Source organism: Gopherus flavomarginatus, chromosome 5 (genome assembly GCF_025201925.1).
Source record: "Gopherus flavomarginatus isolate rGopFla2 chromosome 5, rGopFla2.mat.asm, whole genome shotgun sequence".
NCBI lineage: Eukaryota > Metazoa > Chordata > Testudines > Testudinidae > Gopherus > Gopherus flavomarginatus.
In genome coordinates, this window is record NC_066621.1 from 121,974,070 (window position 1) to 122,002,033 (window position 27,964).

General features: G+C 45.6%; 1 protein-coding gene across 6 annotated transcripts in view; it reads right to left on the reverse strand.

The window, feature by feature from the left end:
- Positions 1–26,472, reverse strand: part of CEP128 (centrosomal protein 128) — a 418,732-nt gene extending 392,260 nt beyond the window's left edge. For all 6 annotated transcript variants that reach the window (XM_050953220.1, XM_050953223.1, XM_050953224.1 and 3 more), the window contains exon 1: positions 26,335–26,472. The gene's annotated coding sequence lies outside the window, so the exon portion shown is untranslated. The remainder of the gene's footprint in view (positions 1–26,334) is intronic.
- Positions 26,473–27,964: the final 1,492 nt, after the last annotated feature.

The following is a 27,964-nucleotide window of genomic DNA, read 5'->3' on the forward strand; positions in this document are numbered from 1 at the left end:
TTTTTGTGCCAAGGTCAGTAATAAAAAGGTTAAATAAGATTGGTCCCAAAACCGATCCTTGAGGAACTCCACTAGTAACCTCCTTCCAGCCTGACAGTTAATCCCTTCAGTACAACCCGTTGTAGTCTCCCCTTTAACCAGTTCCTTATCCACCTTTCAATTTTTATATTGATCCCCATCTTTTCCAATTTGACTAATAATTCCCCATGTGGAACCGTGTCAAATGCCTTACTGAAATCGAGATAAATTAGGTCTACTGCATTTCCTTTGTCTAAATAATCTGTCACCTTCTCAAAGAAGGAGATTAGGTTGGTTTGGCACGATCTACCTTTAGTAAAACCATGTTGTAATTTGTCCTAATTGCCATTGACCTCAATGTCCTTAACTATTTTCTCCTTCAAAATTTTTTCCAAGACCTTACATACTACAGATGTCAAACTAACAGGCCTATAGTTACTCGGATCACTCTTTCTCCCTTTCTTAAAGATAGGAACTATGTTAGCAATTCTCCAGTCGTACGGTACAACCCCTGAGTTACCGATTCATTAAAAATTCTCGATAACGGGCTTGCAATTTCATGCACCAGTTCCTTTAATATTCTTGGATGAAGATTGTCTGGGCTCTCCGATTTTGTCCCATTAAGCTGTTAAAGTTTCGCTTCTACCTCAGATGTGGTAATATCCACCTCCATATCCTCATTCCCGTTTGTCATCCTTCTGTTACCCCTAAGCTCCTCATTAAGTACTTTGCCTCAGTCTTTAATAAGGCTATTTAGATATTGGGCCATGCCTAGGTTATCCTTAACCTCCTTTCCATCCTCAGTGTTTAGCAGTCCCACTTCTTCTTTCTTTGTTTTCTTCTTATTTATATGGCTATAGAACCTTTTACTATTGGTTTTAATTCCCTTTGCAAGGTTCAACTCTACTTGGCTTTTAGCTTTTCTCACTTTATCCCTACATGTTCTGACCTCTCTAAGGTAGCTTTCCTTGCTAATCCCACCCTTCTTCCACTCCTTGTAGGCTTTCTGCTTTTTCTTAATCACCTCTCTGAGATGCTTGCTCATCCAGCTTGGTCTACAACTCCTGCCTGAGGTTTTTTCCCCCTTTCTTGGAATGCAGGCTTTCGATAGTTTCTGCAGCTGCGACTTAAAGTAATTCCAGGCCTCCTCCACATTTAGAACCACAAGTTCTTCATTCCAATCCACTTCCCTAACTAATTTCCTTAATTCTTTAAAGTTAGCCCTCGAGAAGTCAAAAACCCTAGTCCCAGATCTATTTTTGTTTATCCTTCCATCTAGTTTGAACTGAATTAGCTCATGATCACTCGAACCAAGGTTGTCCCCTGCAACCATTTCTTCTATGAGGTCCTCACTACTCACCAAAACCAAATCTAAAATGGCATTCCCTCTTGTTGGTTCTTCAACTACTTGGTGAAGGAATCCATCAGCTATCACATCCAGAAAAATCTGAGCCCTATTATTCTTGCTAGCACTTGTCCTCCAGTCTATATCTGGGAAGTTAAAGTCTCCCATGATCACACATTTCCCATTAATATTTACTTCATTAAAAACATTAAAGAGGTCTCTATCCATATCCAAATCAGATCCCGGCGGTCTGTAGCACACCTCAGCACTATCTCAGGGGAGGCTCTAGTAGCTTTCTTTCCCAGTGTGATTTTTGCCCAGACAGACTCTGTCTTGTCCATTCCAACACTTCTTATTTCTTTACAGTTAACCTCTTCATTGATGAACAATGCTACTCCACCACCTTTGCCTTTATTTCTGTCTTTCCTAAACAGCACATAGCCTTCAAAACCTGTACTCCAGTCATGGCTACTATTCCACCATGTTTCTGTTATCCCTATAATATCCGGTTTCACTTCCTGCACCAGCAGCTCTAGTTCCTCCATTTTGTTCCCTAGACTCCTCGCATTAGTGTACAGACATCTTAATTTTTGCCGTTTGGCTTCACTCACATTCTTTACCCTGTTAGGCACAGACATTCTACCAACAGCATCACCTGTTAGTCTGCTATCTACACTACCCTTCGTCCTTATGCCAATTCTTCTGTCCACGACTGTATCCCTTCTTACTTGGTTTACTTCCCTCTCAAGGTTAAATTCCGGCATGGAGATCTCCTGGACATCTCCCAATCATCTCCCCAAAATTTCTAGTTTAAAGCTGTCTTAATCAGGTCGGCGAGCCTCCATCCTAGAAGTCTATTTCCCTCCTTACTCAGGTGAAGTCCATCCCGAAAGAACAGTCTTCTGTCCGTAAATGCTTCCCAATGGCCGTACATCCCAAAGCCCTCCTTATAGCACCACTGCCTGAGCCATCTGTTGATCGCCATTATCTTGTTACGCCTTTGTTGCCCTTCTCTAGGAACTGGCAGAATCCCACTGAAGATCACCTGAGCCTCAATTTCCTTAAGCATCTTCCCCAGTCTGGCATAGTCTCCTTTGATACATTCCAGAGAGTATCTAGCCGTATCATTCGTTCCCACATGAAGGACAATCAACGGATTCTTCCCTGCTCCAGCTAGGATCCTTTTCAGCCTCAGGTCCACATCCTGTATCTTAGCACCCGGCAGACAGCATACCCTTCTGTTCTCCCGATCAGCTCTAGTTACAGGCCTGTCTATTCTTCTCAGTAAGGAGTCTCCAATCATGTAGACCTGCCTTTTCCTGGTGACAGTGAGATTCTCCGGTCTATCCCCCGCACCCACTAGCTGCAAGTCCTCTCGATTCCTATTCCCCCTTGCAATCCTCCTGGGGCTCATATTTGGTGTTGCCTCCATTGACTCCTCCCCTCCTCTTGTAGGACTATCAGCTCTTCTCTTTTTCCTTGCCCTCTCTCCTTCAGCGGCCACCTGCTGTGCCCCTTCTTCATTTTCCAACTCCGCAAACCTGTTCCTGAGTTCTATTTCTCCTTCACTGGCCCGTCTTTTCCTCTGCCTGATTCTCTTAGTCACATGCTTCCACCATCCACTTTCCTTACCCAGCAGTCTCTCCTCCGAATTCTTTGGACCTGCTTCCATCTGCACACCTGAGCTTATCCCTTCAGCCCCCTCATGTCTGTGCTCCATCATCTGCTCAAACCCCCTCCTAAACTCAACCAGAGTTTGCACCTGCATCTCCGGTCCTCGGATCTTTTCTTCCATCAGCTCCATCAGGCGGCACTTCATGCAGACAAAACTCTTTTCAGGCACCCTCTCCAGGATCATGTACATGCAGCAGCTTCCACATCCAGTCATCCTCATTGTGTCTTTCACTGCTACCTCTGTATCAGTCATAGCCTTCCCACCTAAAGCCTAGTAGTCAACATAACACAAACCCCCAGCAGGCACTAGACCACCAACCTATCCCTTAACTAGCTTGTCAGTTCCTCTGTCTTAGTCTCCCCTGCAACCTCCTCCAACAGAACTCTCACTGAAACTCCCCTGTTTACAGCTCTGTTTGCTGGCTCCTGTGCCGCTGCAGCTGTCTAAGACAGGTTGTTAAGCCTCAGAGGTTCACATATGCTGTTGGAGACCATTTAAAACGTGGACTATGGGCAATTGAGGGCTAGCAGGAAGGAGGAGACCAGCCCAACACCTTCAAAAGATGAGCCTGGCAACTTAAACTCCTAACTCTGCTAGACTCTAAGGCCTCGTCTACACTACGATTTTAGGTCGAATTTAGCAGCGTTACCTCGATTTAATCCTGCACCCGTCCACACGACAAAGCCCTTTTTTTTTTTTTTTTTTTTTTTTACTTAAAGGGCTCTTAAAATCAATTTCTTTACTCCACCTCCGACAAGAGGATTAGTGCTGAAATCAGCCTTGCCGGGTCGAATCTGGGGTAGTGTGGATGCAATTCGACGGTATTGGCCTCTGGGAGCTATCTCAGAGTGCTCCATTGTGACCACTCTGGACAGTGCTCTCAAGTCAGATACACTGGCCAAGTAGACAGGAAAAGTCCCACAAACATTTCCTGTTTGGCCAGCATTGCGAACTGATCAGCACAGGTGACCACGCAGAGCTCATCAGCAGAAGTGACCATGGAGTCCCAGAATTGCAAAAGAGTTCCAGCATGGACCAAACGGGAGGTACGGGATCTGATCGCTGTCTAAGGAGACAAATCCATGCTAGCTGATCCCAATTCCAGTAAACGAAATGCCAAAACATTTGAAAAAATCTCCAATGGCATGAAGGATCGAGGCTATAATAGGGACTCGCGGCAGTGCTGCATGAAAATTAAGGAGCTCAGGCAAGCCTACCAAAAAAAAGAGAGAGGTGAACGGCCACTCCGGGTCACAGACCCAAACATGCCACTTCTATGAAGAGTTGCATGCCATTCTAGGGGGTGCAGCCACTAGTACCCCAACCCTGTGCTTTGACTCCGTCAGTGGAGTAAGGACACGGAAGCAGGTTTTGGGGACGAGGAAGATGATGTGGAGGAGATTAAAGATAGCTCACAGCAAGGAAGCGGAGAAACAGGTTTCCCCAACAGCCAGGATGTTTCTCACCCTGGACCTGGAGCCAGTAACCCCCGAACCCACCCAAGGCGGGCTCCCAGATCCTGTAGGGGGAGAAGCAACCTCTGGTGAGTCTACCTTTGTAAATATTAGACATGGTTTAAAAGCAAGCGTATTTATTGATTAATTTGCCCTGGCATTTGCAGCCAGTACAGCTACTGGAAAAGTCTGTTAACGTGTCTGGGGATGGAGCAGAAATACTCCAGGGACATCTCCATAAAGCTCTCTGGATGTACTCCCAAAGCCTTTGCAAAAGGTTTCTGGGGAGGGAAGCCTTATTCTGTTCTCCATGGTAGGACACTATACCACACCAGGTCAGTAGCACGCAGTCGGGAATCATTGCAGAACAAAGCATTGCAGCGTATGGTCCTGGTGTTTGCTGGCATTCAAACAACATCCGTTCTTTAGCTCTCTGTGTTATCCTCAGGAGAGTGATATCATTCACAATCACCTCGTTGAAATAGGGTGGTTTTATTAAGCGGACATTCAGAGGTGCCCATTCCTGCTGGGCTGTTTGCCTGTGACTGAACAGAAATGTTCCCCGCTGTTAGCCACACGATGCAGGGAGGGATGAAGCCATCAAAATGCGACCTTGTAATGAAAGCAGATGTGCTACGTAATGTTAACAGCAAGGTTTACCGTGAAAGAGTGGACCTATTGTTCAATAAAATGTGGCTTTTTAACTACCACTCTCCCTTTTTATTCCTCCACCAGCTACATATGTTTCTCCTTCCCAGAGGCTAGCGAAGATTAGAAGGCGAAAAAAATACACTCGGGATGAAATGTTCTCTGAGCTCCCAAACTAACAGAGCACAGCAGAATGGGTGGAGGCAGACAATGTCAGAGTGCAGGAAAGCACAGTAAAGGGGGGAGGGGAGGGTGGTTAGCGTACAGGGAAGTAGAGTGAAACAAGGGCAGGGAGGGGGAGGTTTCATCAAGGAGAAACAAACAGAACTTTCACACCGTAGCCTGGCCAGTCATGAAACTGGTTTTCAAAGCTTCTCTGATGCGCACCGCACCCTCCTGTACTCTTCTAACTGCCCTGCTGTCTGGCTGCGCGTAATCAGCAGCCAGGCAATTTGCCTCAACCTCCCACCCTGCCATAAACGTCTCCCCCTTACTCTCAGAGATATTGCGGAGCGCACAGCAAGCAGTAATAACAATGGGAATATTGGTTTCGCTGAGGTCTATCCGAGTCAGTAAACTGTGCCAGTGCGATCTTAAACGTCCAAATGCACATTCTGCCACCATTCTGCACTTACTCAGCCTATAGTTGAACAGCTCCTGACTACTGTCCAGGCTGCCTGTGTATGGCTTCACGAGTCATGGCATTAAGGGATAGGCTGGGTCCCCAAGGATAACTATACGCATTTCAACATCCCTAACAGTTATTTTCTAGTCTGGGAAGAAAGTCCCTTGCTGCAGCTTTTGAAACAGACCAGAGTTCCTGAAGATGCGAGCGTCATGTGCCTTTCCCAGCCGTCCCACATTGATGTTGGTGAAACACCCCCTGTGATCTACCAGTGCTTGCAGCACCACTGAAAAGTACCCCTTTCGGTTTATGTACTTGCTGGCTTGGTGCTCCATTGCCAAGACAGGGATATGGGTTCCATCTATAGCCTCACCACAGTTAGGGAATCCCATTGCAGCAAAGCCATCCACTATGGCCTGCACATTTCCCAGAGTCACTACTCTTGATATCAGCAGCTCTTTGACTGCATTGGCTACTTGGATCACAGCAGCCCCCACAGTAGATTTGCCCACTCCAAATTGATGCCCGACTGACCAGTAGCTGTCTGGCATTGCAAGCTTCCACAGGGTTATCGCCACTCACTTCTCAACTGTGAGGGCTGCTCTCATCTTGATATTCTGGCTCTTCAGGGCAGGGGAAAGCAAGTCACAAAGTTCCATGAAAGTGCCCTTACGCACGCAAAAGTTTTGCAGCCACTGGGAATCGTCCCAGACCTGCAACACTATGCAGTCCCACCACTCTGTGCTTGTTTCCCGGGCCCAGAATCGGTGTTCCACGGCATGAACCTGCCGCATTAACACCATGACATGCACACTGCTGGGGCCTGTACTATGTGAGAAGTCTATGTCCATGTCTATGTCCTCATCACTCTCGTCACCGCACTGCCATCGCCTCCTCACCTGGTTTCGCTTTTGCAAGTTCTGGTTCTGCATATAGTGCAGGACAATGCACTTGGTGTTTACAGTTCTCATAATTGCTGTGGTGATCTGAGTGGGCTCCATGTTCCCAGTGCTATGGTGTCTGCACTGAAAAAAGGCGTGAAACGATTGTCTGCTATTGCTCTGATGGAGGGAAGGGCGACTAATGACATGGCTTACAGGGAATTAAAATCAACAAAGTGGGTGTCTTTACATCAAGGAGAAACACAAACAACTATCACACAGAATGGCCCCCTCAAGGATTGAACTCAAAACCCTGGGTTTAGCAGGCCGTTGATTTCAAGGAGGGAGGGGGGAGCAAATGAATACAAATGAATACAAAACAAATCTGGTCTATTTCTTGTTTTGATACACTCCACCTATCTTACACATCTTAGGCTGGCAGCAGACGGTGCAGTACGACTGCTAGCCACCGTCATCTCCTGGGTGCTGGGCAGAAGATGGTGCAGTCAGACTTGGGAATGATCCGGTTGAGTCACTCCCATGTCTTCCCAGGCACCCCGATCAACCTCACCGAGGTCAGCTAAAAGAGCACCCAGAAGTACAATGACAATGGTTACCAGTAGTAATACACCATCTGCTGCCAAAAGGCAATGAGCTGCTGCTGTGTAGCAATGCAGTCCCATGTCTGCCAGCATTCAGGAGACGTACGGTGACCTGAGCGGGCTCCATGCTTGCCGTGGCATGGCGTCTGCACAGATAACCCAGGAAAAAAGGCGTGAAACGATTGTCTGCTGTTGCTTTCATGGAGAGAGGGAAGGAAAGGAGGGCTTGATGACATGTACCCAGAACCACCCATGACACTGTTTTTGCCCCATCAGGCACTGTGATCTCAACCTAGAATTCCAATAGGCAGCAGAGACTGCGAGAACTGTGAGATAGCTTCTCATGGCTACCCATAGTGCAACACTCCAGAAGTCGACACTAGGCTCGGTACTGTGGAGGCAGTCCGACGACTTAATGCACTTAGAGCATTTTGTGCGGGGACACACATAATCAACTGTATAAAAATGATTTCTAACAAAAAAACACTTCTATAAATTCAACCTAATTTTGTAGCGTATAGATACCCTAAGGGTACTTCTACACTGCAATAAAAAACCTGTGGCACTGAGTTTCAGAGCCCAGGTCAATTGACTTGGGCTCATGGGTCTTGGGATGAAGGTCTCAAAAGAAGTGTAAACATTTGAGCTCAGGCTGCAGTTCGCACTCTGAAACCCTATGAGAGTGATGTGTCTCAAAGCCCGGACTCCGTCTCAAGCCCAAACAACTACACTACAATTTTGAGATCTGCAGCTCAAGCCCTGTGAGCCCAAGTCAGCTGACCTAGGCCAGCAATGGCCATGCCATGGGTCTTCTATTCCAGTGTCGACATTGTAATAACCTTAGTCCCAGATTTGGACCTTAGCGTCCAAGATATGGGGGTTAGCATGAAAACCTCCAAGCTTAGTTACCAGCTTGGACCTGGTACTTGCTGCCACCACCCAAAAAATTAGAGTGTTTTGGGGCACTCTGGTCCCCCTGAAAAACCTTCCCTGGGGACCCCAAGACCCAAATCCCTTGAGTCTCACAACAAAGGGAAATAATCCTTTTTCCCTTCCCCCCTCCAGGTGCTCCTGGAGAGATACACAGACACAAGCTCTGTGAACCCAAACAGAGTGAATCTCCCTCTCTGTTCCCAATCCTGGAAACAAAAAGTACTTTCCTATTCCCCCAGAGGGAATGCAAAAATCAGGCTAGCAATCCAACACACAGATCTCCCCGATTCCTTCCTCCCACCAATTCCCTGGTGAGTACAGACTCAATTTCCCTGAAGTAAAGAAAAACTCCAACAGGTCTTAAAAGAAAGCTTTATATAAAAAGAAAGAAAAATAAGTACAAATGTTCTCTCTGTATTAAGATGATACAACACAGGGTCAATTGCTTAAAAGAATATTGAATAAACAGCCTTATTCAAAAAGAATACAAATCGAAGCACTCCAGCACTTATATTCATGCAAATACCAAAGAAAAGAAACCATAGAACTTACTATCTGATCTCTTTGTCCTTACACTTAGAAACAGAAGACTAGAAAGTAGAGCTACTTCTCCAAAGCTCAGAGAAAGCAGGCAGGCAGACAAAGACTGAGACACTCAATTCCCTCCACCCAAAGTTGAAAAAATCCGGTTTCCTGATTGGTCCTCTGGTCAGGTGCTTCAGGTGAAAGAGACATTAACCCTTAGCTATCTGTTTATGACACGCCCCCCAAATTGCAGACAGTGGGGAAGCTCACTGGCGGCGATTTCCTTCTAGAACTTGAAAATAAACAGATTAATACAACACATACACCTTTACATATACTCCTAAGTATATAACTAACAGACTTCTACATTTTAAGAACACTTTTTAACTACTGAATTCTGGGAAACTCTCACGGGAGAGTGCATCAGCTACTTTGTTAGAAGCTCCTGTGATGTGTTGAATTTCAAAATCAAAATCTTGGAGAGCTAAACTCCAACGAAGAAGTTTCTTGTTGTTCCCCTTGGCAGTATGAAGCCACTTTAGTGCAGCATGGTCAGTTTGTAGTTGGAACCGCCGTCCCCAAACATATGGGCGTAGCTTTTCCAGGGCGTACACAATGGCATAGCATTCCTTTTCACTGACTGACCAGTGACTTTCCCTCTCAGACAGTTTCTTGCTGAGAAACACGACAGGATGGAAGTTGTGATCTGTTGCTTCCTGCATGAGCACTGCTCCTATACCACGCTCAGATGCATCTGTTGTTACTAGGAATGGCTTGTCAAAGTCCGGGGCCCTGAGCACAGGGTCAGACATGAGCGTTGCCTTAAGTTGGGTAAAGGCCTTTTGACACTCATCAGTCCACTTAACGGCATTTGGCTGGGTCTTTTTGGTCAGGTCGGTCAATGGGGCAGTGATTTGGCTGTAGTGTGGTACAAATCGCCTGTAGTATCCGGCCAAGCCTAAGAAGGATTGGACCTGCTTCTTTGACTTTGGGACAGGCCACTTTTGGATAGCATCCACCTTGGCCTGTAGGGGGTTTATGGTTCCTCGACCCACCTGGTGCCCCAGGTAAGTCACTCTGTTTTGGCCTATTTGACACTTTTTGGCCTTAACAGTTAGTCCGGCCTGCCTGATGCGCTCAAAGACCTTTTCCAGGTGTAGTAGGTGTTCGGGCCAGGAGTCTGAAAAAATGGCCACATCATCGAGGTAGGCAACTGCAAATTCTCCCAGTCCAGCTAGTAGACCATCTACCAGCCTCTGGAAGGTGGCGGGTGCATTTCGAAGGCCGAAAGGAAGGACATTGAATTCATACACCCCCGCATGGGTGACGAATGCTGACCTCTCCTTGGCAGGTTCATCTAGTGGTACTTGCCAGTACCCCTTGGTTAAGTCTATTGTAGAGATGAAATGGGCACGTCCCAACTTTTCCAATAGCTCATCGGTACGTGGCATTGGATAGTTGTCCGGACGAGTTACAGCATTTAGCTTACGGTAGTCCACGCAAAAGCGTATTTCCCCATCTGGTTTGGGTACCAGAACCACTGGAGATGCCCATGCACTGGTAGATGGGCGGATTACACCCATCTGTAGCATGTTTTGGATCTCCCGTTCTATAGCAGCTTGGGCATGAGGAGACACTCGGTAAGGTGGGGTTCTGATTGGGTGAGCATTACCTGTATCAATGGAGTGGTATGCCCGTTCAGTCTGTCCTGGGGTGGCTGAGAACAATGGGGCGAAGCTAGTGCACAGCTCCTTGATTTGTTGCCGCTGCAGACGTTCCAGGGTGGTTGAGAGGTTCACCTCTTCCACGCCACCGTCTTTTTTCCCGTCGTAGTAGACACCGTCAGGCCACTCAGCATCCTCTCCCTGGACTGTAAACTGACAAACCTGTAAGTCTCTGGAATAGAAAGGCTTGAGAGAATTAACATGGTACACTTTAGGCTTTAGTGAGGAATTGGGAAATGCTATGAGGTAGTTTACAGCTCCCAGGCGCTCTTGGACCGTGAATGGCCCTTCCCATGATGCTTCCATCTTATGGGCCTGTTGCGCCTTCAAGACCATAACCTGGTCTCCTACCTTGAAGGACCGATCTCTGGCATGTCTGTCATACCAGGCCTTTTGCTCTTCTTGAGCATCCTTTAGGTTCTCTCTAGCAAGGGCTAAAGAGTGTCGGAGGGTGCTTTGTAGGTTGCTTACAAAGTCCAGAATGTTAGTTCCTGGAGAAGGCGTAAACCCCTCCCATTGCTGCTTCACCAACTGTAATGGCCCCTTAACCTCGTGACCATACACAAGTTCAAATGGTGAAAACCCTAAACTGGGATGTGGTACAGCCCTGTAGGCAAACAGCAACTGCTGCAACACTAGGTCCCAATTATTGGAGAATTCGTTGATGAATTTTCGTATCATGGCCCCCAAAGTTCCATTGAACCTTTCCACCAGGCCATTGGTTTGATGGTGGTACGGGGTGGCAACCAAGTGATTCACCCCATGAGTTTCCCACAGTTTTTCCATGGTCCCTGCCAGGAAATTAGACCCTGAATCTGTAAGGATGTCAGAGGGCCAACCTACCCTGGCAAAGATGTCTGTTAGGGCCAGGCACACAGTGTTAGCCCTGGTGTTGCCTAGAGCGACTGCTTCTGGCCATCGGGTAGCAAAGTCCACTAAAGTCAGTACGTACTGCTTTCCTCTGGGCGTCTTTTTTGGGAAAAGGCCCAGAATATCCACAGCTACTCGCTGAAATGGGACCTCAATTATGGGGAGTGGCTGGAGAGGGGCCTTGACCTGGTCTTGAGGCTTACCCACTCTTTGGCATACCTCACAAGACCGGACATACTTGGCAACGTCCTTGCCCATCCCCTCCCAGTGGAAGGACTTCCCCAACCGGTCCTTGGTTCTGTTCACCCCAGCATGGCCACTGGGATGATCATGGGCTAAGCTTAAGAGCTTCCCCCGGTACTTAGTTGGAACCACCAACTGTTTTTGCGGCTGCCATTCTTCCCGGTGTCCACCAGAAAGAATTTCCTTGTACAAAAGTCCTTGGTCTATAACAAACCGGGATCGATTAGAAGAGCTGAGAGGCGGTGGGGTGCTCCGTGCCGCCGCCCAAGCTTTCTGAAGGCTGTCATCCGCTTCCTGCTCAGCCTGGAACTGTTCCCTTGAGGCTGGGGTCACCAGTTCTTCCTCAGACTGTGGACTTGGGCTTGGTCCCTCTGGAAGCGATGTAGGTGATAGGGTTGTTTCCGTTGCTGGTGAACCGCTCTCCGCTGGTGCACCTGAGGGTATTTCAGGCTCTGGCTGAGCCTTTTGGGTATGGCTGTCTGTTGCTTCTGCCAGTTTTGGCTCGCTGGCGCCCTCTGGCGTTGAGTTTGAAGATGTAGTTGCACTTGCTGGTGCTGGTTGCTGTTCCAGTTCCGGGCCTGGGACTGGAGATGCTGTGGCTGTTTCAGTGGTAGGCATGGAATCCGGGTCCTCTACCTCTGTCTGGGTCTCTGGTAACACAGACGGGGCCTCTGTGGACGGTTCAGGAACAGGAATGGGTCTGGAAGCTTGCCTGGTTTGGCTACGTGTAACCATTCCCACTCTCTTGGCCCGCCTCACCTGGTTGGCCAAGTCTTCCCCCAGTAGCATGGGGATAGGATAATTGTCATAGACTGCAAAAGTCCACATTCCTGACCAGCCTTTGTACTGGACAGGCAGTTGAGCTGTAGGCAAGTCTACAGCTTGTGACATGAAGGGGTAAATTGTAACTTTGGCCTTTGGGTTGATGAATTTGGGGTCAACGAAGGATTGGTGGATAGCTGACACTTGTGCCCCCGTGTCTCTCCACGCAGTAACCTTCTTTCCGCCCACTCTCAAATTTTCCCTTCGCTCCAAGGGTATTTGAGAGGCATCCGGGCCTGGGGATCTTTGGTGTGATGGTGGTGTAATGAATTGCACTCGCATGGTGTTCTTGGGACACTTGGCCTTGATATGTCCCAGTTCATTACACTTAAAGCATCTTCCATCTGATGGGTCACTGGGCCGAGGTGAGTTACTGGAGACTGGTGAGGTTGAAGGGTAGGGTATCTGTGGCTTTACTTGGGTGGTATGTGGGGTCTTTGGCTGTCCTCGGTTGTAGGGTTTATGGTCTGTGTGCCCCCTGGGGTAATCGTTCCCCTTGACAGTAGCTTTCTTGCTTTCTGCCAGTTCCATCCATTTGGCTCCAATCTCCCCCGCCTCAGCGATATTCTTGGGGTTTCCATCTTGTATGTACCGCGTGATGTCTTCAGGAACACCATCCAAGAACTGCTCCATTTGTATGAGGAGGTTCAGTTCTTCCAAGGTTTGAATGTTGTTTCCTGTTAGCCAGGCCTCATAGTTTTTTGCAATGTAGTAGGCGTGTTTGGGAAATGACACCTCTGGTTTCCACTTTTGGGTTCTGAAGCGCCGACGGGCATGATCTGGGGTTATCCCCATCCTGTATCTGGCCTTGGTTAGGAAAAGTTTATAGTCATTCATTTGGTGCTTAGGCATTTCAGCTGCCACCTCTGCTAAAGGTCCACTGAGCTGTGACCTCAATTCTACCATGTACTGGTCTTCGGGAATGCTGTACCCAAGACAGGCTCTTTCAAAATTTTCCAAGAAGGCCTCGGTGTTATCACCTGCCTTGTAGGTGGGAAATTTCCTGTGCTGTGGAGCAATAATTGGCGCCGGGTTGTTAGGGTTGGCTGGCACATGCAGCCCAGCTTTTGCCAACTCCAGTTCATGTTTTCTCTGTTTTTCCTTCTCTTCATTCTCTTTTTGTTGTTTTTCCATTTCTTTTTGGTGCTTTTCCATTTCTCGGCGGTGGGCCAACTCTTCTTCTGCTTGTTTCCTTCGGTAGGCCACCTCTTCTTCTTCTAGTTTTCTTTTGTGTGCTGCCTCCTTGGCTGCCTCTTTGGCTGCCTGTTCTCTTTGGTAGGCTGCCTGTTCTCTTTGGTAGGCTGCCTCTTTGATCTGTTCTTCTCTTTCTTTCATCTCCATCTCTTTTTGTTTTATTTCCAGTTGTCGCCTGTGTTCAGCTTCTTTGATTTGTTCTTCGGCGTCAATTTTTGCCTTAGAAGTCATGGTTCCTGTTTTCTTGTGTTGGGGTGCCCTCCGGTGTTTATCTTCTGAACTGCAGGTTCTGTTGCCTCCTGGAGTCTGCCTAGCAACAGTGCTTTTTTCCTTTTCTCTCTCTAGCTAATGTTCAATGAAGGGAAACCAGAAAAACCACTTTATTTGCATGCCTATAAGTGCTGGTACTTGCCTCCTAATGGGAGGGCTATTGCATGACAAAAGACCCTTAACATGCAAGCCACAAACTGCGAGAGAGAGCAGAAAAAAAAAATTCTCTCTGGTTCCCTTTTAAAACCAACTGTTTCTCTCTGCTAAAAAGCCCTTAGCAGAGAAAAGAAAAATGTAATATTTCTACTGGCTTCTGGATTCTGTCTATCTCCCACCAGCTGCCACTCATGTAATAACCTTAGTCCCAGATTTGGACCTTAGCGTCCAAGATATGGGGGTTAGCATGAAAACCTCCAAGCTTAGTTACCAGCTTGGACCTGGTACTTGCTGCCACCACCCAAAAAATTAGAGTGTTTTGGGGCACTCTGGTCCCCCTGAAAAACCTTCCCTGGGGACCCCAAGACCCAAATCCCTTGAGTCTCACAACAAAGGGAAATAATCCTTTTTCCCTTCCCCCCTCCAGGTGCTCCTGGAGAGATACACAGACACAAGCTCTGTGAACCCAAACAGAGTGAATCTCCCTCTCTGTTCCCAATCCTGGAAACAAAAAGTACTTTCCTATTCCCCCAGAGGGAATGCAAAAATCAGGCTAGCAATCCAACACACAGATCTCCCCGATTCCTTCCTCCCACCAATTCCCTGGTGAGTACAGACTCAATTTCCCTGAAGTAAAGAAAAACTCCAACAGGTCTTAAAAGAAAGCTTTATATAAAAAGAAAGAAAAATAAGTACAAATGTTCTCTCTGTATTAAGATGATACAACACAGGGTCAATTGCTTAAAAGAATATTGAATAAACAGCCTTATTCAAAAAGAATACAAATCAAAGCACTCCAGCACTTATATTCATGCAAATACCAAAGAAAAGAAACCATAGAACTTACTATCTGATCTCTTTGTCCTTACACTTAGAAACAGAAGACTAGAAAGTAGAGCTACTTCTCCAAAGCTCAGAGAAAGCAGGCAGGCAGACAAAGACTGAGACACTCAATTCCCTCCACCCAAAGTTGAAAAAATCCGGTTTCCTGATTGGTCCTCTGGTCAGGTGCTTCAGGTGAAAGAGACATTAACCCTTAGCTATCTGTTTATGACAGACATAACCATGGACTTAACTGAGATACTGGTTTTATGGCTCATTACAACGATTTGTAACACACTCTACTGCCTGTTAATTCTTACTTGCCCACTTCATTGTAAGTGGTCATCTACAGCATGTGTGAACCTCTTACGCATAACAATTTGCTCCAGCTTGTATTTAGCTTGGACACTCTGGTTACTTTCCCTATACCTGAAGCAGTGTACTGCTAAGCTCAAAAGCTTGCAAAAGTTCGTCCAATAAAAGATAATACTTACCTACCTTATCCCATGCTAATAGTTGGTATTTAGTGGCATGAACACTCATGGGAAAGTCTTAATAAAATTAAATGAGGCAGTCCTCTGCAAAAGTAAATTGATATGTCATTAATGTTAGTGAGTTATCATCAAGCCAAGATAAACAACCCTATATGGTGAGTACAAGAGTGTAACAAACACCTACAGTGTGTGCTGGAAACCTGCAAGGTCCACATGATTTTTTATTTGACTTAAAGGGAATTATCTTCATTATAATGACATAAATGCAGGTATGGAAGACTGCAACTCATTGATTCATCAGAAAATTTAAAATTATGATTTGCAAGATGACATAAGACAAGAGTTAACTACCGGAGTCATATGTTACAAACACTGGCTACCTGCATGTTAATCACCTCAGAAGAAAACATTTCAGGCATGTCTACACTGCAGTTAGACACTTGCAGCTGGCCCATGCCAGCTGACTTGGGCTTGCCATGCTTGGGCTAAAAGGCTGTTTAACTGCAGTGTATACGTTCCAGCTTGAGATGCAGCCCGAGCTCTTAGACCCTGTCCCCCAACAGAGTCCTAGAGCCCAGGCTCCAATCCAAGCCTGAATGTCTACACTACAATTAAACAGCCCTTTAACCCAAATCGCAAAAGCCCGAGTCAGCTGACACAGGCCAGTCACAGGTTTTTAATTGCACTGTAGACATACTCTTAGGGTCTCTGAATGCTGTGACTTTCTATCTCCAAGTAAACAGCTCCAAACTAATAACGTTAATTAAATACATTTGTTGATTTTAGCTTCAAAGAGATTCTTCTGTACTTAATACTCCTAAGGACACTATTCACGACAAAAGTCATTTTACAAGGCTGGCCCAGTACCACAACAGCTCTACATTTTGCTAAGCAAGAGGCACTTTTAGAATTCTTCCAAGTACACTGAAAACTAAATATCTTTTGGAGACCAATAACACACTGTACTTCCACAGCATCTTCCGTCAAGTATGTCGAAGCACTTTAAAAACAGTAATTAAGCCTAGCAAGATAGCTGTGATGATTTTACAGATGGGGAAACTGAGGCACAAAAAGTTACGTAGCCCGTCTCAGGTTTTGAATAGATATACTTCCTCAGTGTTGAAAAGAATCAAGTGTGCCTTCTTATCCCTTCACCACTGTTCAATGATTGGAAGTAAACTGCAGACATAATAGGAATCAAAAAAATGCAAAAAAAAAAACCAGTACCAAAAACAGGGGGCAAGGGAAAAATCTAGTTTGATGGAGGGAAAAAAGAGACTTAAAGCAATACCTGATATCAATAAATTAAAGGCACATAAAAAAAATCTATAACTAAGGCTATGATTTAGTCATGGAATCCATGATTTTATCAGACCTCCACGACTTCTAGGGCTTCATGAGGAGGCAGGACTGCGTGTGCCTGCCCTGCTGAGGCTGGCTGGAACCAGGACCCTGCAGCCCCAGCCCCAGCCCCATGGCTTCTGCCAGGGCCCGCACGCCTCAGCCCCATGGCTTCCCAGGCTTGGCAGGGGCTGCAGGTGGGGCCCTGTGCCTCAGCCCGCAGTTTCCACTAGAGGCTGCAGCTGGGGCCACACGATCCAGCCTCGCAGAAAATGGGGCCACACGATCCAGCCTCGCAGAGTTCTGACTCCTGGACTTGGCGGGGGACATGCGCCCCAGGCCCACAGGGTCCCAGGCTTGGCTGGGTGCTGCAGCCGAGACTGTTCACCTCAGCCCCGCGGCTTCTGCTGGGGGCTGCAGCCGGGGCCATGCGCCCTAGCCCCGCAGCGTCCTGGGCTTGGCAGAGTCCATGCACCCCAGCCCTGTGGGCGTGGCGAGGGCTGCAACCGGAGCCGTCCACCCCAACCCCACGGTGTCCCAAGTCCTGGGCTTGGTGGGGGTTTGGCAGGGCCGCATGCCCCAGCCCCATAGCTTTCTCCAGGGGCTACAGCTGGGGCCACGCGCCCCCCCCTTGCACCTTCCAGGGCCGTGTGCCCCCATCCCGCTGCAGCCTGGGCTTGAAGGGGGCTGCAGTTGGGACCGGACACCCATGTTATGTAGCTGGGCCAGCTCTGGAGCGGGATTATGTGTCTCCCGTGGCTGCGTGCTCCTCTGAGGCCACTAGAGTCTGGGCTATGCCCCCCACCATGGCAGAGGGCTCGGTCAGTTGGCCCCCCTGCCATGGGACTCCATTCCTCTCCCAAAGCTAGCCCTGCCCCCTGGATATTTTTAGCAAAGTAGCAGACAGGTCCAGGCTCCATGAATTTTTGTTTACTGCCCATGTCTTTTACTAAAAACAACCATGATAAAATCTTAGTATTATCTATAACATATAGCACAGTGGTCAGAATACTGATGAGGCTTAGATGGAGAAAGCAACAAGAATGAATTCTTTCCTACCGTGACAGGTTAGTATCTTCTGAGCAGGTTATGGTCACTACCATATAATTTATTTAAAAACAAATCTCTATCACTGTAAGCTTCATAACCAGCCTTCAAGACAGCTATATGCAATTCTGTCCAGTGTGTGCACACAGTTAACCAAGAGACACTGCATGTGTCAAGTTAACCTGGAAAATATACTTATCTTGAAAGGTGTATAGTCTTATCCTCTGGATTCCACCCAAACTAGTCTGAGTAAAAACCCACATATAATTGTTGCAGAAAGATATTTTTTAAAATCTACACACGTTATTTCCCGCAAATCCTGCAAATTAAGTGGCTCTTACACAGGGCTCAATCTTATTTTATTGATATCAACTGGAGTAGCATCAAGATTGCATATACACCTCTGCCCCAATATAACATGAATTTGGATATAATGCGGTAAAGCAGCACTCTGGGGGGCACGGCTGTGCGCTCCGGCAGATCAAAGCAAGTTCAATATAACACGGTTTCACCTATGAGGAGGTAAGATTTTTTAGCTCCTGAGGACAGCGTTATATCGGGGTATAGGTGTACTACAATTACCGCAGTGCACATGAATGGCTTTGTTTACAGGACTGGTGTTAGTCATAAGTAAAAATATGACTACCTGAGAAGCCACAATTTCATGCAGCCTGAAAGTCACAGGGCAATCCAATCTCTGCCTCTAGTAGGTGGGGAAAATTCACTGACCAATCTCTGTGCTATTTTGGTTTTTATACACCAGATTACCATGGTATCTAAGCACCTTCCAAAGAAGGATAAACATATTGCTACAAAAATTTCACTGTTTGAAAACTGTTGACACCAAAACTATACTAATCACAAATTTGCAATTAGTATACATTAGAACAAAACCACATTCAACCTTACATTCTAGGACTTAATCACAATTAACTGAAACAGTGCTCAGAAAGATTTACTAGTCTACACTGATCACAAAGTCATGGTCAGTATTGTTTTAGCAAACTTGATTTTTCACAGCTGTGTTCAAATATAGGAACATTTTACAGAATACAAGTTTATAAGGGTTTATATCTACCATATATGATCTCTTCTCTTTTTTATTTTGTTAATAGATCCATTCTTTTATAACAGAAATCTTATTAAATTGTAAAACAAATTTTAACAGAGGTAAACTTATTATTATACGCACATGTACACAGTTATTGATTGGCCTATGGAAGTCTGTAAAGTTGTACTGACAAAACCTGTTACTAGTCATTTTCTTCAACTTTGTGATATTGATCACATATATTCATTGATGCTTTTCTACTCTTCATCTTTCTCTTCTGTACTTTCAGTTCAGTGTCAATTAAAGTCTTTCATCTCATATTTAGGTCCAAATTTCTGTTTTTCTGACATTGAGATGTGTAATCTATTTATTAGCTATCCAATCAAAAACTCTACAATATTAAGATTTTCTCCTTCTTCTTCCTATTTTAATGCCTTTATTTTGAGTTTAACTTTTACTATGTTTGAAAGGGTTTTTCCCTTCCTTGGTAGTCACAAAAAAATTCTCAAACCATCAGGTTTGGTGGCAGGCATTGCCCTCTTCAGCAAACTCCAAAACATTCTGGCAGGTTTCTTAAGTAGTTATCTTTTTTTCCTTCTCCCCTGTAAAAACTGAGTTAATTCTTCTATTACCAGAATTTTCCAGATTTTTTTTATACTCATCAATAGATTTAGCAGACTCACTCTTCTTCCACCACCTTGCTATAGTAATTTTAGCAGGAACTAATAGATAAATGATCAATTCTCCATAGCTTGTGCAAGATGCAGAGTTTTCAGGACAATTTAATAAAAATACTAATGTCTGATAATAAAAATATGTGACAGCTGACACTGTTATCTCCTTTATGCTGCATCCAACTGCATTTCAAAATGTCTTAATTTGGGGGCATTTTGGATAAATCCTTCCATTTCATTACATTTTCTTCAGCATTTACCCATCCCTGCACCATAAATTTGTTTAATTTTAAGAGGAGCTAGGTAACATTGATAAAAAATGGTAACAAGGTTTTCTTTTATTAATGTGTTCATTAAGGTGTGGGGACCATTGCTCCATATGTTCTCCCATTCCTCAGTTTTGGCATCTATTCCTACACCAATTTTTCATCTTTTCATGAACATAGTTGTTTCCTGTAAGTAACAGAGATTACTTTGTACAGAATGGGAAGCAAACCTTTGTGTTTTGTGGATGTAGTTTTTCAAATTGCATCAATTTTCTGCTTAGGTTTGCTTTTTCATAGGGATGGGTTGAAAAGTCTCAATTGCAGGTATTTATATACTGGAATTTTGGTGTCTTTTACTAGTAAGTACCAGTACCGGTAAGTTCCCAAATGTTAAAACTTCCAGGTTTTTATTGAGGTTACAAGAGATAAGGGGTATGAACTTAAATTATTTAGAAAGCTACCCCAAGTTTCTATGGTTGCTTTCATAAAAGGGCGGCTATATACTGATTTTGGCCTTATAGGATTTCTTTATCCACGGGAATCATGTGTACTTTGATTGCACAATAATGAGCTTGTTCTATCTCTAGCCAGTCCTGATTAGTGTTTAGTATGATACAGTACATCAGGTTTGTGATCTGACTAGCTTGATAACAGTGTTTAATGTTTGCTAGAGCCAATCCTTCCTTTGCCACAGCCTTTGTAAAGCAGATTGGTTAACGCTGGATTTCTTATCTGCCCAAATGAATTTGTTTATCATGGATTATCACTGATTTAACAAATTCCCAGGGACTAAAACCAGGAGCATTTGGAAAAGGAAGTTAATTCAGGGTAAAATACTCACCTTAACCGATACAATTCATATTTTGACCAATTTTTCAGATCTCTTGATATTTTTAATCAAAAGCATATAAGTTTTGCCATCTTTCAGAAATGTGGATTGCCAGATATCTTACTGAAGTAGCTACCCATTTGTGTTCGTATTTATCTTTGATATCTTTCAGTAGATCATAGCCCATACCTATGCCCAAGAGGTCTCACTTGTCATAGTTTATACTAAATCCAGACACTTTGAAAAATTTTTAAGATTTTCTCTTTCAAATCTAGTAGTGTGTGAGCTGGATTTATAACAAATACCATGACATCATCTGGGTAAGGCTAATTTGTGTTCCCTGTTTCTTTCTGTAATTCTCCTTATACAAGGATTATTTCTTATCAACTAGAAGATGAATTACTCCATTACCCTGGCAAAAAGAACATGAGACAATGGGCATCCATGGTGTGTGCATCTAAAGGAGGAGAATTTTTTTCTGATATCCTTTTACTCTTACAGCAGTATATGGTTTGGAATACAAGATGGAAATCCAATTTTGAAATTCACGGCCTAAGCCAAATGTATATAAAGTATCTTTTAAGAACTGTCAATTTACTCTGCCACAAGCTTTTTCTGCATCGAGTGACAAAAATAGATGGGGCTCATTGGTAAGAGTGAAAAGATCAGGTCTAAAATTCAGCGCATTATCTGACAGCTGCCTGTTTAATACAAATCCTATTTGATCTGTGTTTGCCACATGTAATTTATTTGCTCTTCCCTTCCAGAGGGGAAAGAGATGCATGTGATTAGAATTGTTTTCTTTATTATTTTTAAGTACATAAGATGATGTGCTATGTATTGTTATTTGGGAATGCAAGATCAAATAAGCATGTTTTCCATTTGGCTCAAAAGGACTGTTATACAGAACAGAAATATCCTATAAGATAACTAGAAAAATTTAGCCTTTCACCTCAGTGGAGCTTCCCTGGCTGCAGAGGTGCAAGTTAACAGAGCCTAATTCTTGCCCCATGTTCTTCTTTCTCCACCATCACATTTATTTCCAATATCTTGGTCCAAAAATAATAGCAGCTCTGATTGTTTATCTTCAACGCTAGGGAAAATTACTTTTCTAAAACTCTAAAACTATCTAATTTTAAGAACACCTAAGGGCAGGGTGGATTGGAGGGAATCAAGAGACAATGTTGGAAATATTTTAAGAGTCATTTGACAGCATTCCTTCAAGGAGGACTGGGGGGGAGAGGATGAAGAGAAACTATGTTCCCATATTCATTTAGGCTATACCTACACTATGAGCAAGGAGGCAGATTACCCTGCTGGTGTACACATACTTGTGGTAGCTCAACGAGAGCTAGCACAAATATCAATAACAGCGCAGCTGCAGCAGAGGCACAGCTGAGATGTGTCAAGTACATATCCACTGGTTTCAGGCAGGTTTGTCTCTGCACAGCTCAGTCATGCATCCGCTGCCACTACCTGCCCTCCCATGATTACACTGCTATTTATACCCATGCTAGAACAAGTAAGTATGTGTACACAAGCAGAGAAATCATCCCCTTAGCTTATAGTGTAGACTTCACTTTAGTGTAATTAAGCTACTAATTTCTACTTATTGAAGTAACAACCCCCCCATACACATACACACCATAGTAGTTCATGCCACACTAGTCTTGCACAAATGCATTAGTATATTAAATATTCACACAGTACTCACCTAAGACTATGTCTACACTACAGCCTATATTGGCAAAATTTATGTCATTCAGAAGAGTGAATATTCCACACACCCTAGCGACATATGTTACACTGACATAGAGCTGTGAACATAAATGCTTATGTCTGCAGGAGAACTTCTAACACCGACATAGCTTACGCCGCTCCTGTTGGCACAGAGCATTTTCACCACACGCGCTCCATTGGTATAGCTGTACCAGTACAGCTGCACCAGTGCAGCACTGTACATATAGACATGGCCTAAATAAGTACAAGAAACAAGCACAGCACTCCTTGCTACAACATATCAGGCAATTCAGAAAAGGAGAACTGAATAATCATACGGCTAATGAAAACATCCACAGGTACATTAGATAGAAATAACAAAACAAGTTTGTAAGGAATATAAGCACTCTTACTTAAGGGCATATGCCAACTTCTAAAATGATGGTGAAAGGAAGAAAATTCCCTCATGGGCAGGTTATTCCATAATTGCCCATTTAATTTTCTTCATTTTCCTCTGAACTATCTGGTACTGACAGATATCTGAGAAGGGATCTTGAACTAGACAGGCCATTAGTATGGCAATCCCTATGGGGAGGCTTTAAGTTTATCAACAACATACCAGCCAAAGCAGTGGTCCTCAAACAGGTCAGCTCCCACAGTGGGTGGGGAAGGGAGTGACACCCAGCCCTGCTCCACCCCAGCCCCGCTTCACCCGAGCTGCAGCTCTGCTTCACACCCAGCTGCACCCCAGCCCAGCTCTGGACCCAGCCACAGCTCTCCTCCATCCCCAGTTCTGCCCCCGGCTCCACCTTCAGCGCAAGCTGAGGAAGCCTTGGTTGCTCAGTAATAGAGGGAAGAGGGGGGTGAGAATGTGGACAGATTCCATTACTGGTAAGGGGGGGTGGGGTGTGACAGGAAAAGTTTGGGCATCACTGAACTAAAGGCTGATATGATAGACAAAAAGTCCCGACTACAGTCAAGGGTCAGCATTCAGGTAGTAATCTCCTCACCTTTCCTCAGCTAGTGGAAAAAATTCAATAATTTGAAATATTTAAAATTAGGCAGGACAAAATACTACAAAGTGTACTAAAAGGGAACAAACATTTTATTAGCAGGGAAATGGACTGTATGATCTAACAGATCTTACTGCTGTGGGAATTCTGCACCACTTCACAAGTACAGAATTCATTTCCCCAGCAGATTTTTTTTTCCTCTGTAGAAAATATATTCTGCCGGAGAGGCATTAAAGTTACACCTTTCACCACCCAGGGGCTGCTGTGGCACCAGAACAGAGAGCAACCTGCTCACCGGCAGTAGCAGCCAGTGATAGGGAAGAGGAGAGGGTGCGTTCCTCACAGTGCCCTGCCCATGGGGCTAAGTGAGGAGGAACAGGATGGGGGGAGGAGGATGGGACACAGAATGGGGCACACAGGACTGCTGGGGGGTCGGGAGCGTCAAAGACCTGAGTTCACAAGGGCTAGAGAGGCAGATAGACTGGAGCAGGGCTGAATGGGAGGGGGAGTGCAGGGCCATGTGGGGATGGGGATGGGGTTGGGCAAAGGGTTGCTCAGTTGGGGTGCTGGACCACATGAGGATGGAGGTAAGGAGTGGCTGAGTCTGGGTGCAAGGACACATGGGGATGGGACAGAAGGGGGATGCAGGGACACATGGTGATAGGTGCAGATGTGCCTGACTGAATGGAAGAGGCTAGGGGTCAGACAAGTTCTGCATGAGGGAGGCTCCCCAACTGCCTAACAATCCCTTCCCCCTAAAAAAACCCTGTTCCAAACTTCTCCCAAGTACACCCAACAAACCACCAGATTCACTCCCAGGCTCATTCTCTGCAATTACTTCACTCTCCCTTAGCTCAGCCATTACCCCTGACTCCTCCAAGCCTTTGCACTGCTTCTGAGAGATGCAGGCATACACTTCTGTGTTGTAGCTTAAATGAATGATTACTCAAAGTTTTGTATTAATATGCCTAGTAGGGAAACTGTTTGTCAAAAAACAGATCCTGAATCTTTTTTTGTTGTCTGTATTGTTACAGACATACTTGCTGACAGGTATTTTTAAATAAATTACCAAAATAATTGAAACTGGAGTGATTATATTGTGTTATTTTGATAAATAAAATACACAGAATTTTGCAGAATTTTAAAATATTATGCACAGAGTTTTTAATTTTTTTGCACAGAATTCTTCCGGGAGTAAGATCTTTTCTACCTCTAACTTCTATAAGCAAGATTGTTTCTAAACAAAAAGTAACACTTGGTGCCCTGATTCCTGCCAGTCCTTATAAGCAGCTGACTTTCCTCTTGCAATGTACCTTTTTGAGTGGGAAGGGAGGAGAGACTCGGACAAAGTGGAGCAGAAATTATACCTTGCCTAAGTGCCCCGGAACAGTCACCTTTGGGCTCTTTGACTCAGATATTTAAACTGGCACAGAAGCTTTTTCCAACAGCGTAGTTGTTTTATTTTTACTGAATTTTTAAACTCTGAAATAAAAGTAATGCTGAACAGCACTGCAGTTAATTTGCTAAAAACAAACTAAAGTTCCAATAAGTGTCTCCATCAAATGAAGTCAAGAAAAAAGAAACAACCCTAGAAGTAGCATAAAAGAAATGAAGATTTACCTAATAGACAGTTAAGCAATTTATTTTTAGCTGTCCAACAAGAGGTTTGCTAAAAAATGCAATGGCTGCAATGCTGAAAGGAGACTAGTAAATAAAGTGCTAAATAAACAAAAAATGACGGAAGGAGGACATTTCATCTGACAGAAAAACAATTTTCTACTAGATTTTCATATAGCTTTCAAGCTTCCTCTTTATTCAAATAAGCATGCTAAGAGGAAGTGCAAGCACTTTCATGCTTAAAAGAGATTCATTGTTTGTAGAACTGACATCCTAATTTTTAATATGGTTATGATAGTCTCTAATTTCAACTCCCCAATGAGAATACTTATAAAAATTACTAAAAAACAAGGTAATTAAGAGTACAAATATATGCTGAAACAGGATGAAAGCCAGAAGAGATATTTGCCAAAATGTTTCTTGAAGCTAGCCGCCCCTTCCCCGTCTCTCTCTTCCTCCACCAGTTTGTTTACCTGTCGCATATGCAAGTTCAGCCGATCGTGGCTCCCGCTGGCCACGGTTCACCGTCCCAGGCCAATGGGGGCTGCAGGAAGGAGCACAGGCTGAGGGATGCACTGGCCGCTGCTTCCCGCCACCCCAATTGTCCTTGAGTGGCAAACCGCCACCAGTGGGAGCCGCGATCGGCCGAACCTGGGCATGCAGCAGGTAAACAACCAGCCCGGCCCGCCAGGGTGCTTACCCTGGGGAGCCACATGCCAAAGGTTGCCAATCCCTGTTGTAAACTCTTTGTGGGGACAAAGGGGTGTATGATACTATCATTTATGTGCTCTGACCAAGGCTAAGCATATTGGTAGCACTTAAAGTTTGGGTTCTGCCTACTTCATTCCATTACCCAACACACAGACGCTGTATCTTTCGACACCAGGGTAGAACATTTCCTCCAGACATGACAAACCCACGGAAAAAACCCACAGAAATTAAGTTTGTTTTCGGCTTAATTGGCTTGTGAGTTGCTTACTGGCTAGTTTTTGGCATGTAGTTTATTGCTTGTTTGGCTTCTCTCTTTTTTTTTTTTTTTTTTTCAGTCGGCTCTGAGCAAGCAGGGGAAAGGCGGTGCACATAGTGGGCCCAATATATTCCCAGATTGCATGCCGGGGAGATCTAGACACAGAGAGGGTTGGGGTTCTTAAGGACTGGCTTGTTTTGGCCTTATTTTGAAATTGGATTACCTTGATTTTTAGCTTATCGTGACAGTCAGGGTGCTTATTTACCCCGTGAAAGCTGGCAACTGTGGTTTCCTCTGTGCAGCTCAAGGCCAGCTTTCTAAACACAACACTGTAGTTCCCCACAGGACAGACATCGCCCCCATACACTGCCCCACAGGCCCTCCCGGGGCCCAGCCCCTACAGTGGCTCCCAGCAGCTCCCCTGGGCTCCGGCCACTTGGCCCCCGCCCCCGGGTCCTACTCCGGAGCCACCCAGGCCCAACACGCCAGGGGCCGAGCCCCCTCCTCACCTCGCGAGAGACCTCAGCATCAGGGCACCCCTACCCTGCCGGCTCCAACCGCCCAACTCGGCTCAGCTTCCTCCCCACCTCGCCGCTATGGCAACTTGAACTAGCCGCCTTGCCACAGTGAGAGACAGCGGCCTCCCGGGCGCCAGGGCCCCCGACGCATAGCACTGTGGGACATGTAGTTCTCAGGCTCCGATGCCGCCATCATGGGGAAGGTTGAGTGGACTACAACTCCGGAAAGACCTTGCGGGTGCGCTGCTGGGTCCCGCCTGAGGCGCAACTGTCCGCGCCGAAAGCCCAACCGAGGCGATCGCCAGAAGCTCAAGCCACACCCGTTGCTTAAAGAGCCATCCATGAAAGGAGGCATGTGAGAACAGCAGCCTCAGCAAGACCTGAGCCTGACGGTGACTCTACATTACACTCGGAGGAGGAGTGTAACTGGAAAAGTGGTATTAAAATGCAAATAAGTATTCTTTTTAATTATAGTTTTTAGTGATTAATTTCTAGAAATTTTTCAACTGCAAACACTTTTGCACTTGAGTAATTTATAACACAGGCGAGCTGTCCAAACTTCTCATCTGCATAATATCATTCAAGTTTGTTAGTGGTTTCAAGATAAGGACATTGGTTAGTAATCTGTTTGAGGTAAGAAAAAAAATATGTGGTGCCAGTGAGAGTTGCGATCGGCTGAACCTGCAGATGCCACAGGTAAACAAACCATCCCAGCCCTTCAGCAGATTTCCCTGATGGGCTCCATGCCAAAGGTTTCCAGTCACTGGTGTAGAACAATAAAACAGTGCCTGGGGTCTATTCCAGATCTTGTTCTGATCAGAAGTGTCAGGGCATAAACTACAATAAGGGCTTATCTACCCTACAGCATGGGGTTGATCTAAGTTACGCAACTTCAGCTACGTGAATAGCGTATGCTGAGGTCAACGTACTTAGATCTATTTACCGTGATGTCTTCAGTGCGGTAAGTCGACAGCTGATGCTCGCTCGTCAACCCCGCTTCTGTTTCTTGTTCTGGAGTACCAGAGTCTACGGGAGAGCGCTCAGCAGTCGATTTATCGCATCTACTATAGACAGGGCCGGCACTTCCATTTAGGCGACCTAGGCGGTCGCCTAGGGCACCAGGAATTGGGAGGGCGGCAGACTGCTCCAGTGGACCTCCCGGAGGCGTGCCTGCGGAGGGTCTGCTGGTCCCGCGGCTCCGGTAGAGCATCCGCAGGCACACTTGCAGCAGGTCCACCGGAGCCGCGGGACCAGCGGACCATCCGCAGGGATGCCTGTGGCAGGTCCACCAGAGCTGTGGGACCAGCGGACCATCCACAGGGACGCCTGCGGGAGGTCCACTGGAGCCGCAGGACCAGCGAGCCGGCCCTGCGCCTAGGGCGCCAAAAACCCTGGTGCCGCACCTGACTATAGATGCCATAAATTGACCCACGCTGGATCGAGCGCTGCCCACGGATCCAGCAGGTAGCGTAGACAAGCCCTTAATGGACTTAACAATAGGAGGGAGTCAGGGAAGAAGACCAAAAATAAGCAGTAAGATCCTGCATTTACATAGTAACAACTGCAAAACAAATTATTGTGTCTGATTCATTTAGAATGTTGGGTGTTTTTGCTTGTTTTA